Below are 9,297 nucleotides of genomic sequence, written 5' to 3' on the forward strand. Positions count from 1 at the left end.
TACTGCATGGGAAGAAACAGACATATGCTGTCCTCGCTATGCAAATGAGCTCACTTTCTAGAAAGCACCCTCATTCTGTCTTTAAACTGAGAAAAGAAACCCCATTAAGCTGGGGCACACAAAAATTGAGACAAAACTCAGTTTTGCTCCTCTCCACGGAAATCTTTAGTAAAAGGCGAAAGATTTGTGCGTTCTGAAGAGAAACCAGAGCATGACCAAGATTTCACCTGTCGTCTGAGTGCCGTGCTGGCAGGCCTCACTCAGCTCAATGAGAGCACCCAACTTGAAATAAAAAAGAGCAGATTGTTCACCAGGCTTCCCCTTGCTGTAGGAATCTTTGGCACTCCTTACCAATTGCTTCATATTTTGGAAATAATTAACACGGTCAAGAATTTACTGCATGGGAAGAAACAGACATATGCTGTCCTCGCTATGCAAATGAGCTCACTTTCTAGAAAGCACCCTCATTCTGTCTTTAAACTGAGAAAAGAAACCCCATTAAGCTGGGGCACACAAAAATTGAGACAAAACTCAGTTTTGCTCCTCTCCACGGAAATCTTTAGTAAAAGGCGAAAGATTTGTGCGTTCTGAAGAGAAACCAGAGCATGACCAAGATTTCACCTGTCATCTGAGTGCTGTGCTGGCAGGCCTCACTCAGCTCAATGAGAGCACCCAACTTGAAATAAAAAAGAGCAGATTGTTCACCAGGCTTCCCCTTGCTGTAGGAATCTTTGGCACTCCTTACCAATTGCTTCATATTTTGGAAATAATTAACACGGTCAAGAATTTACTGCATGGAAAGAAACAGACATATGCTGTCCTCGCTATGCAAATGAGCTCACTTTCTAGAAAGCACCCTCATTCTGTCTTTAAACTGAGAAAAGAAACCCCATTAAGCTGGGGCACACAAAAATTGAGACAAAACTCAGTTCTGCTCCTCTCCACGGAAATCTTTAGTAAAAGGCGAAAGATTTGTGCGTTCTGAAGAGAAACCAGAGCATGACCAAGATTTCACCTGTCGTCTGAGTGCCGTGCTGGCAGGCCTCACTCAGCTCAATGAGAGCACCCAACTTGAAATAAAAAAGAGCAGATTGTTCACCAGGCTTCCCCTTGCTGTAGGAATCTTTGGCACTCCTTACCAATTGCTTCATATTTTGGAAATAATTAACACGGTCAAGAATTTACTGCATGGGAAGAAACAGACATATGCTGTCCTCGCTATGCAAATGAGCTCACTTTCTAGAAAGCACCCTCATTCTGTCTTTAAACTGAGAAAAGAAACCCCATTAAGCTGTGGCACACAAAAATTGAGACAAAACTCAGTTCTGCTCCTCTCCACGGAAATCTTTAGTAAAAGGCGAAAGATTTGTGCGTTCTGAAGAGAAACCAGAGCATGACCAAGATTTCACCTGTCGTCTGAGTGCCGTGCTGGCAGGCCTCACTCAGCTCAATGAGAGCACCCAACATGAAATAAAAAAGAGCAGATTGTTCACCAGGCTTCCCCTTGCTGTAGGAATCTTTGTCACTCCTTACCAATTGCTTCATATTTTGGAAATAATTAACACGGTCAAGAAGTTACTGCATGGGAAGAAACAGACATATGCTGTCCTCACTATGCAAATGAGCTCACTTTCTAGAAAGCACCCTCATTCTGTCTTTAAACTGAGAAAAGAAACCCCATTAAGCTGGGGCACACAAAAATTGAGACAAAACTCAGTTTTGCTCCTCTCCACGGAAATCTTTAGTAAAAGGCGAAAGATTTGTGCGTTCTGAAGAGAAACCAGAGCATGACCAAGATTTCACCTGTCATCTGAGTGCTGTGCTGGCAGGCCTCACTCAGCTCAATGAGAGCACCCAACTTGAAATAAAACAGAGCAGATTGGTCACCAGGCTTCCCCTTGCTGTAGGAATCTTTGGCACTCCTTACCAATTGCTTCATATTTTGGAAATAATTAACACGGTCAAGAATTTACTGCATGGGAAGAAACAGACATATGCTGTCCTCGCTATGCAAATGAGCTCACTTTCTAGAAAGCACCCTCATTCTGTCTTTAAACTGAGAAAAGAAACCCCATTAAGCTGTGGCACACAAAAATTGAGACAAAACTCAGTTTTGCTCCTCTCCACGGAAATCTTTAGTAAAAGGCGAAAGATTTGTGCGTTCTGAAGAGAAACCAGAGCATGACCAAGATTTCACCTGTCGTCTGAGTGCCGTGCTGGCAGGCCTCACTCAGCTCAATGAGAGCACCCAACTTGAAATAAAAAAGAGCAGATTGTTCACCAGGCTTCCCCTTGCTGTAGGAATCTTTGGCACTCCTTACCAATTGCTTCATATATTGGAAATAATTAACACGGTCAAGAATTTACTGCATGGGAAGAAACAGACATATGCTGTCCTCGCTATGCAAATGAGCTCACTTTCTAGAAAGCACCCTCATTCTGTCTTTAAACTGAGAAAAGAAACCCCATTAAGCTGGGGCACACAAAAATTGAGACAAAACTCAGTTTTGCTCCTCTCCACGGAAATCTTTAGTAAAAGGCGAAAGATTTGTGCGTTCTGAAGAGAAACCAGAGCATGACCAAGATTTCACCTGTCGTCTGAGTGCCGTGCTGGCAGGCCTCACTCAGCTCAATGAGAGCACCCAACTTGAAATGAAAAAGAGCAGATTGTTCACCAGGCTTCCCCTTGCTGTAGGAATCTTTGGCACTCCTTACCAATTGCTTCATATTTTGGAAATAATTAACACGGTCAAGAATTTACTGCATGGGAAGAAACAGACATATGCTGTCCTCGCTATGCAAATGAGCTCACTTTCTAGAAAGCACCCTCATTCTGTCTTTAAACTGAGAAAAGAAACCCCATTAAGCTGGGGCACACAAAAATTGAGACAAAACTCAGTTTTGCTCCTCTCCACGGAAATCTTTAGTAAAAGGCGAAAGATTTGTGCGTTCTGAAGAGAAACCAGAGCATGACCAAGATTTCACCTGTCGTCTGAGTGCCGTGCTGGCAGGCCTCACTCAGCTCAATGAGAGCACCCAACTTGAAATAAAAAAGAGCAGATTGTTCACCAGGCTTCCCCTTGCTGTAGGAATCTTTGGCACTCCTTACCAATTGCTTCATATTTTGGAAATAATTAACACGGTCAAGAATTTACTGCATGGGAAGAAACAGACATATGCTGTCCTCGCTATGCAAATGAGCTCACTTTCTAGAAAGCACCCTCATTCTGTCTTTAAACTGAGAAAAGAAACCCCATTAAGCTGGGGCACACAAAAATTGAGACAAAACTCAGTTTTGCTCCTCTCCACGGAAATCTTTAGTAAAAGGCAAAAGATTTGTGCGTTCTGAAGAGAAACCAGAGCATGACCAAGATTTCACCTGTCGTCTGAGTGCCGTGCTGGCAGGCCTCACTCAGCTTAATGAGAGCACCCAACTTGAAATAAAAAAGAGCAGATTGTTCACCAGGCTTCCCCTTGCTGTAGGAATCTTTGGCACTCCTTACCAATTGCTTCATATTTTGGAAATAATTAACACGGTCAAGAATTTACTGCATGGGAAGAAACAGACATATGCTGTCCTCGCTATGCAAATGAGCTCACTTTCTAGAAAGCACCCTCATTCTGTCTTTAAACTGAGAAAAGAAACCCCATTAAGCTGGGGCACACAAAAATTGAGACAAAACTCAGTTTTGCTCCTCTCCACGGAAATCTTTAGTAAAAGGCGAAAGATTTGTGCGTTCTGAAGAGAAACCAGAGCATGACCAAGATTTCACCTGTCGTCTGAGTGCCGTGCTGGCAGGCCTCACTCAGCTCAATGAGAGCACCCAACTTGAAATAAAAAAGAGCAGATTGTTCACCAGGCTTCCCCTTGCTGTAGGAATCTTTGGCACTCCTTACCAATTGCTTCATATTTTGGAAATTATTAACACGGTCAAGAATTTACTGCATGGGAAGAAACAGACATATGCTGTCCTCGCTATGCAAAGGAGCTCACTTTCTAGAAAGCACCCTCATTCTGTCTTTAAACTGAGAAAAGAAACCCCATTAAGCTGGGGCACACAAAAATTGAGACAAAACTCAGTTTTGCTCCTCTCCACGGAAATCTTTAGTAAAAGGCGAAAGATTTGTGCGTTCTGAAGAGAAACCAGAGCATGACCAAGATTTCACCTGTCGTCTGAGTGCCGTGCTGGCAGGCCTCACTCAGCTCAATGAGAGCACCCAACTTGAAATAAAAAAGAGCAGATTGTTCACCAGGCTTCCCCTTGCTGTAGGAATCTTTGGCACTCCTTACCAATTGCTTCATATTTTGGAAATAATTAACACGGTCAAGAATTTACTGCATGGGAAGAAACAGACATATGCTGTCCTCGCTATGCAAATGAGCTCACTTTCTAGAAAGCACCCTCATTCTGTCTTTAAACTGAGAAAAGAAACCCCATTAAGCTGGGGCACACAAAAATTGAGACAAAACTCAGTTTTGCTCCTCTCCACGGAAATCTTTAGTAAAAGGCGAAAGATTTGTGCGTTCTGAAGAGAAACCAGAGCATGACCAATATTTCACCTGTCGTCTGAGTGCCGTGCTGGCAGGCCTCACTCAGCTCAATGAGAGCACCCAACTTGAAATAAAAAAGAGCAGATTGTTCACCAGGCTTCCCCTTGCTGTAGGAATCTTTGGCACTCCTTACCAATTGCTTCATATTTTGGAAATTATTAACACGGTCAAGAATTTACTGCATGGGAAGAAACAGACATATGCTGTCCTCGCTATGCAAAGGAGCTCACTTTCTAGAAAGCACCCTCATTCTGTCTTTAAACTGAGAAAAGAAACCCCATTAAGCTGGGGCACACAAAAATTGAGACAAAACTCAGTTTTGCTCCTCTCCACGGAAATCTTTAGTAAAAGGCGAAAGAGAAACCAGAGCATGACCAAGATTTCACCTGTCGTCTGAGTGCCGTGCTGGCAGGCCTCACTCAGCTCAATGAGAGCACCCAACTTGAAATAAAAAAGAGCAGATTGTTCACCAGGCTTCCCCTTGCTGTAGGAATCTTTGGCACTCCTTACCAATTGCTTCATATTTTGGAAATTATTAACACGGTCAAGAATTTACTGCATGGGAAGAAACAGACATATGCTGTCCTCGCTATGCAAAGGAGCTCACTTTCTAGAAAGCACCCTCATTCTGTCTTTAAACTGAGAAAAGAAACCCCATTAAGCTGGGGCACACAAAAATTGAGACAAAACTCAGTTTTGCTCCTCTCCACGGAAATCTTTAGTAAAAGGCGAAAGATTTGTGCGTTCTGAAGAGAAACCAGAGCATGACCAAGATTTCACCTGTCGTCTGAGTGCCGTGCTGGCAGGCCTCACTCAGCTCAATGAGAGCACCCAACTTGAAATAAAAAAGAGCAGATTGTTCACCAGGCTTCCCCTTGCTGTAGGAATCTTTGGCACTCCTTACCAATTGCTTCATATTTTGGAAATTATTAACACGGTCAAGAATTTACTGCATGGGAAGAAACAGACATATGCTGTCCTCGCTATGCAAAGGAGCTCACTTTCTAGAAAGCACCCTCATTCTGTCTTTAAACTGAGAAAAGAAACCCCATTAAGCTGGGGCACACAAAAATTGAGACAAAACTCAGTTTTGCTCCTCTCCACGGAAATCTTTAGTAAAAGGCGAAAGATTTGTGCGTTCTGAAGAGAAACCAGAGCATGACCAAGATTTCACCTGTCGTCTGAGTGCCGTGCTGGCAGGCCTCACTCAGCTCAATGAGAGCACCCAACTTGAAATAAAAAAGAGCAGATTGTTCACCAGGCTTCCCCTTGCTGTAGGAATCTTTGGCACTCCTTACCAATTGCTTCATATTTTGGAAATTATTAACACGGTCAAGAATTTACTGCATGGGAAGAAACAGACATATGCTGTCCTCGCTATGCAAAGGAGCTCACTTTCTAGAAAGCACCCTCATTCTGTCTTTAAACTGAGAAAAGAAACCCCATTAAGCTGGGGCACACAAAAATTGAGACAAAACTCAGTTTTGCTCCTCTCCACGGAAATCTTTAGTAAAAGGCGAAAGATTTGTGCGTTCTGAAGAGAAACTAGAGCATGACCAAGATTTCACCTGTCGTCAGAGTGCCGTGCTGGAAGGCCTCACTCAGCTCAATGAGAGCACCCAACTTGAAATAAAAAAGAGCAGATTGTTCACCAGGCTTCCCCTTGCTGTAGGAATCTTTGGCACTCCTTACCAATTGCTTCATATTTTGGAAATAATTAACACGGTCAAGAATTTACTGCATGGGAAGAAACAGACATATGCTGTCCTCGCTATGCAAATGAGCTCACTTTCTAGAAAGCACCCTCATTCTGTCTTTAAACTGAGAAAAGAAACCCCATTAAGCTGGGGCACACAAAAATTGAGACAAAACTCAGTTTTGCTCCTCTCCACGGAAATCTTTAGTAAAAGGCGAAAGATTTGTGCGTTCTGAAGAGAAACCAGAGCATGACCAAGATTTCACCTGTCGTCTGAGTGCCGTGCTGGCAGGCCTCACTCAGCTCAATGAGAGCACCCAACTTGAAATAAAAAAGAGCAGATTGTTCACCAGGCTTCCCCTTGCTGTAGGAATCTTTGGCACTCCTTACCAATTGCTTCATATTTTGGAAATAATTAACACGGTCAAGAATTTACTGCATGGGAAGAAACAGACATATGCTGTCCTCGCTATGCAAATGAGCTCACTTTCTAGAAAGCACCCTCATTCTGTCTTTAAACTGAGAAAAGAAACCCCATTAAGCTGGGGCACACAAAAATTGAGACAAAACTCAGTTTTGCTCCTCTCCACGGAAATCTTTAGTAAAAGGCGAAAGATTTGTGCGTTCTGAAGAGAAACCAGAGCATGACCAAGATTTCACCTGTCGTCTTAGTGCCGTGCTGGCAGGCCTCACTCAGCTCAATGAGAGCACCCAACTTGAAATAAAAAAAGAGCAGATTGTTCACCAGGCTTCCCCTTGCTGTAGGAATCTTTGGCACTCCTTACCAATTGCTTCATATTTTGGAAATAATTAACACGGTCAAGAATTTACTGCATGGGAAGAAACAGACATATGCTGTCCTCGCTATGCAAATGAGCTCACTTTCTAGAAAGCACCCTCATTCTGTCTTTAAACTGAGAAAAGAAACCCCATTAAGCTGGGGCACACAAAAATTGAGACAAAACTCAGTTTTGCTCCTCTCCACGGAAATCTTTAGTAAAAGGCTAAAGATTTGTGCGTTCTGAAGAGAAACCAGAGCATAACCAAGATTTCACCTGTCGTCTGAGTGCCGTGATGGCAGGCCTCACTCAGCTCAATGAGAGCACCCAACTTGAAATAAAAAAGAGCAGATTGTTCACCAGGCTTCCCCTTGCTGTAGGAATCTTTGGCACTCCTTACCAATTGCTTCATATTTTGGAAATAATTAACACGGTCAAGAATTTACTGCATGGGAAGAAACAGACATATGCTGTCCTCGCTATGCAAATGAGCTCACTTTCTAGAAAGCACCCTCATTCTGTCTTTAAACTGAGAAAAGAAACCCCATTAAGCTGGGGCACACAAAAATTGAGACAAAACTCAGTTCTGCTCCTCTCCACGGAAATCTTTGGTAAAAGGCGAAAGATTTGTGCGTTCTGAAGAGAAACCAGAGCATGACCAAGATTTCACCTGTCGTCTGAGTGCCGTGCTGGCAGGCCTCACTCAGCTCAATGAGAGCACCCAACTTGAAATAAAAAAGAGCAGATTGTTCACCAGGCTTCCCCTTGCTGTAGGAATCTTTGGCACTCCTTACCAATTGCTTCATATTTTGGAAATAATTAACACGGTCAAGAATTTACTGCATGGGAAGAAACAGACATATGCTGTCCTCGCTATGCAAATGAGCTCACTTTCTAGAAAGCACCCTCATTCTGTCTTTAAACTGAGAAAAGAAACCCCATAAAGCTGGGGCACACAAAAATTGAGACAAAACTCAGTTTTGCTCCTCTCCACGGAAATCTTTAGTAAAAGGCGAAAGATTTGTGCGTTCTGAAGAGAAACCAGAGCATGACCAAGATTTCACCTGTCGTCTGAGTGCCGTGCTGGCAGGCCTCACTCAGCTCAATGGGAGCACTTAACATGAAATAAAAAAGAGCAGATTGTTCACCAGGCTTCCCCTTGCTGTAGGAATCTTTGTCACTCCTTACCAATTGCTTCATATTTTGGAAATAATTAACACGGTCAAGAATTTACTGCATGGGAAGAAACAGACATATGCTGTCCTCGCTATGCAAATGAGCTCACTTTCTAGAAAGCACCCTCATTCTGTCTTTAAACTGAGAAAAGAAACCCCATTAAGCTGGGGCACACAAAAATTGAGACAAAACTCAGTTTTGCTCCTCTCCACGGAAATCTTTAGTAAAAGGCGAAAGATTTGTGCGTTCTGAAGAGAAACCAGAGCATGACCAAGATTTCACCTGTCGTCTGAGTGCCGTGCTGGCAGGCCTCACTCAGCTCAATGAGAGCACCCAACTTGAAATAAAAAAGAGCAGATTGTTCACCAAGCTTCCCCTTGCTGTAGGAATCTTTGGCACTCCTTACCAATTGCTTCATATTTTGGAAATAATTAACACGGTCAAGAATTTACTGCATGGGAAGAAACAGACATATGCTGTCCTCGCTATGCAAATGAGCTCACTTTCTAGAAAGCACCCTCATTCTGTCTTTAAACTGAGAAAAGAAACCCCATTAAGCTGGGGCACACAAAAATTAATACAAAACTCAGTTTTGCTCCTCTCCACGGAAATCTTTAGTAAAAGGCGAAAGATTTGTTCGTTCTGAAGAGAAACCAGAGCATGACCAAGATTTCACCTGTCGTCTGAGTGCCATGCTGGCAGGCCTCACTCGGCTCAATGAGAGCACCCAACTTGAAATAAAAAAGAGCAGATTGTTCACCAGGCTTCCCCTTGCTGTAGGAATCTTTGGCACTCCTTACCAATTGCTTCATATTTTGGAAATAATTAACACGGTCAAGAATTTACTGCATGGAAAGAAACAGACATATTCTGTCCTCGCTATGCAAATGAGCTCACTTTCTAGAAAGCACCCTCATTCTGTCTTTAAACTGAGAAAAGAAACCCCATTAAGCTGGGGCACACAAAAATTGAGACAAAACTCAGTTTTGCTCCTCTCCACGGAAATCTTTAGTAAAAGGCGAAAGATTTGTGCGTTCTGAAGAGAAACCAGAGCATGACCAAGATTTCACCTGTCGTCTGAGTGCCGTGCTGGC

General features: G+C 43.0%; 23 non-coding genes and 1 pseudogene across 23 annotated transcripts; all 24 read right to left on the reverse strand.

Annotated features, from left to right (window-relative positions):
• Nucleotides 1-97: 97 nt before the first annotated feature.
• On the reverse strand, nucleotides 98-213 carry LOC146065171 (U5 spliceosomal RNA). Its single transcript, XR_014472063.1, has one exon. It is a non-coding gene; the product is annotated as a U5 spliceosomal RNA (small nuclear RNA).
• Nucleotides 214-491: 278 nt separating this feature from the next.
• On the reverse strand, nucleotides 492-607 carry LOC146065172 (U5 spliceosomal RNA). The gene has a single exon (XR_014472064.1). It is a non-coding gene; the product is annotated as a U5 spliceosomal RNA (small nuclear RNA).
• Nucleotides 608-885: 278 nt separating this feature from the next.
• On the reverse strand, nucleotides 886-1,001 carry LOC146065597 (U5 spliceosomal RNA). The gene has a single exon (XR_014472432.1). It is a non-coding gene; the product is annotated as a U5 spliceosomal RNA (small nuclear RNA).
• Nucleotides 1,002-1,279: 278 nt separating this feature from the next.
• Nucleotides 1,280-1,395, reverse strand: LOC146065890 (U5 spliceosomal RNA). Its single transcript, XR_014472698.1, has one exon. It is a non-coding gene; the product is annotated as a U5 spliceosomal RNA (small nuclear RNA).
• Nucleotides 1,396-1,673: 278 nt separating this feature from the next.
• On the reverse strand, nucleotides 1,674-1,789 carry LOC146065173 (U5 spliceosomal RNA). The gene has a single exon (XR_014472065.1). It is a non-coding gene; the product is annotated as a U5 spliceosomal RNA (small nuclear RNA).
• A 278-nt stretch (nucleotides 1,790-2,067) lies between these two features.
• On the reverse strand, nucleotides 2,068-2,183 carry LOC146065802 (U5 spliceosomal RNA). The gene has a single exon (XR_014472614.1). It is a non-coding gene; the product is annotated as a U5 spliceosomal RNA (small nuclear RNA).
• A 278-nt stretch (nucleotides 2,184-2,461) lies between these two features.
• On the reverse strand, nucleotides 2,462-2,577 carry LOC146065174 (U5 spliceosomal RNA). Its single transcript, XR_014472066.1, has one exon. It is a non-coding gene; the product is annotated as a U5 spliceosomal RNA (small nuclear RNA).
• A 278-nt stretch (nucleotides 2,578-2,855) lies between these two features.
• On the reverse strand, nucleotides 2,856-2,971 carry LOC146065175 (U5 spliceosomal RNA). The gene has a single exon (XR_014472067.1). It is a non-coding gene; the product is annotated as a U5 spliceosomal RNA (small nuclear RNA).
• Nucleotides 2,972-3,249: 278 nt separating this feature from the next.
• LOC146065528 (U5 spliceosomal RNA) lies at nucleotides 3,250-3,365 on the reverse strand. Its single transcript, XR_014472373.1, has one exon. It is a non-coding gene; the product is annotated as a U5 spliceosomal RNA (small nuclear RNA).
• Nucleotides 3,366-3,643: 278 nt separating this feature from the next.
• LOC146065176 (U5 spliceosomal RNA) lies at nucleotides 3,644-3,759 on the reverse strand. The gene has a single exon (XR_014472068.1). It is a non-coding gene; the product is annotated as a U5 spliceosomal RNA (small nuclear RNA).
• Nucleotides 3,760-4,037: 278 nt separating this feature from the next.
• On the reverse strand, nucleotides 4,038-4,153 carry LOC146065177 (U5 spliceosomal RNA). The gene has a single exon (XR_014472069.1). It is a non-coding gene; the product is annotated as a U5 spliceosomal RNA (small nuclear RNA).
• A 278-nt stretch (nucleotides 4,154-4,431) lies between these two features.
• LOC146065178 (U5 spliceosomal RNA) lies at nucleotides 4,432-4,547 on the reverse strand. Its single transcript, XR_014472070.1, has one exon. It is a non-coding gene; the product is annotated as a U5 spliceosomal RNA (small nuclear RNA).
• Nucleotides 4,548-4,825: 278 nt separating this feature from the next.
• LOC146065964 (U5 spliceosomal RNA) lies at nucleotides 4,826-4,934 on the reverse strand (annotated as a pseudogene).
• Nucleotides 4,935-5,202: 268 nt separating this feature from the next.
• Nucleotides 5,203-5,318, reverse strand: LOC146065180 (U5 spliceosomal RNA). Its single transcript, XR_014472071.1, has one exon. It is a non-coding gene; the product is annotated as a U5 spliceosomal RNA (small nuclear RNA).
• Nucleotides 5,319-5,596: 278 nt separating this feature from the next.
• Nucleotides 5,597-5,712, reverse strand: LOC146065181 (U5 spliceosomal RNA). Its single transcript, XR_014472072.1, has one exon. It is a non-coding gene; the product is annotated as a U5 spliceosomal RNA (small nuclear RNA).
• Nucleotides 5,713-5,990: 278 nt separating this feature from the next.
• On the reverse strand, nucleotides 5,991-6,106 carry LOC146065740 (U5 spliceosomal RNA). Its single transcript, XR_014472555.1, has one exon. It is a non-coding gene; the product is annotated as a U5 spliceosomal RNA (small nuclear RNA).
• Nucleotides 6,107-6,384: 278 nt separating this feature from the next.
• LOC146065182 (U5 spliceosomal RNA) lies at nucleotides 6,385-6,500 on the reverse strand. The gene has a single exon (XR_014472073.1). It is a non-coding gene; the product is annotated as a U5 spliceosomal RNA (small nuclear RNA).
• A 278-nt stretch (nucleotides 6,501-6,778) lies between these two features.
• Nucleotides 6,779-6,894, reverse strand: LOC146065183 (U5 spliceosomal RNA). Its single transcript, XR_014472074.1, has one exon. It is a non-coding gene; the product is annotated as a U5 spliceosomal RNA (small nuclear RNA).
• Nucleotides 6,895-7,173: 279 nt separating this feature from the next.
• LOC146065733 (U5 spliceosomal RNA) lies at nucleotides 7,174-7,289 on the reverse strand. Its single transcript, XR_014472549.1, has one exon. It is a non-coding gene; the product is annotated as a U5 spliceosomal RNA (small nuclear RNA).
• Nucleotides 7,290-7,567: 278 nt separating this feature from the next.
• Nucleotides 7,568-7,683, reverse strand: LOC146065671 (U5 spliceosomal RNA). The gene has a single exon (XR_014472495.1). It is a non-coding gene; the product is annotated as a U5 spliceosomal RNA (small nuclear RNA).
• A 278-nt stretch (nucleotides 7,684-7,961) lies between these two features.
• LOC146066215 (U5 spliceosomal RNA) lies at nucleotides 7,962-8,077 on the reverse strand. The gene has a single exon (XR_014472910.1). It is a non-coding gene; the product is annotated as a U5 spliceosomal RNA (small nuclear RNA).
• A 278-nt stretch (nucleotides 8,078-8,355) lies between these two features.
• LOC146065184 (U5 spliceosomal RNA) lies at nucleotides 8,356-8,471 on the reverse strand. Its single transcript, XR_014472075.1, has one exon. It is a non-coding gene; the product is annotated as a U5 spliceosomal RNA (small nuclear RNA).
• Nucleotides 8,472-8,749: 278 nt separating this feature from the next.
• Nucleotides 8,750-8,865, reverse strand: LOC146066128 (U5 spliceosomal RNA). Its single transcript, XR_014472831.1, has one exon. It is a non-coding gene; the product is annotated as a U5 spliceosomal RNA (small nuclear RNA).
• A 278-nt stretch (nucleotides 8,866-9,143) lies between these two features.
• On the reverse strand, nucleotides 9,144-9,259 carry LOC146065185 (U5 spliceosomal RNA). Its single transcript, XR_014472076.1, has one exon. It is a non-coding gene; the product is annotated as a U5 spliceosomal RNA (small nuclear RNA).
• Between the last annotated feature and the right edge of the window lie 38 nt (nucleotides 9,260-9,297).

The sequence above is a fragment of the Crinia signifera genome, chromosome 3 (assembly GCF_055691185.1).
Source record: "Crinia signifera chromosome 3, ASM5569118v1, whole genome shotgun sequence".
Lineage (NCBI taxonomy): Eukaryota > Metazoa > Chordata > Amphibia > Anura > Myobatrachidae > Crinia > Crinia signifera.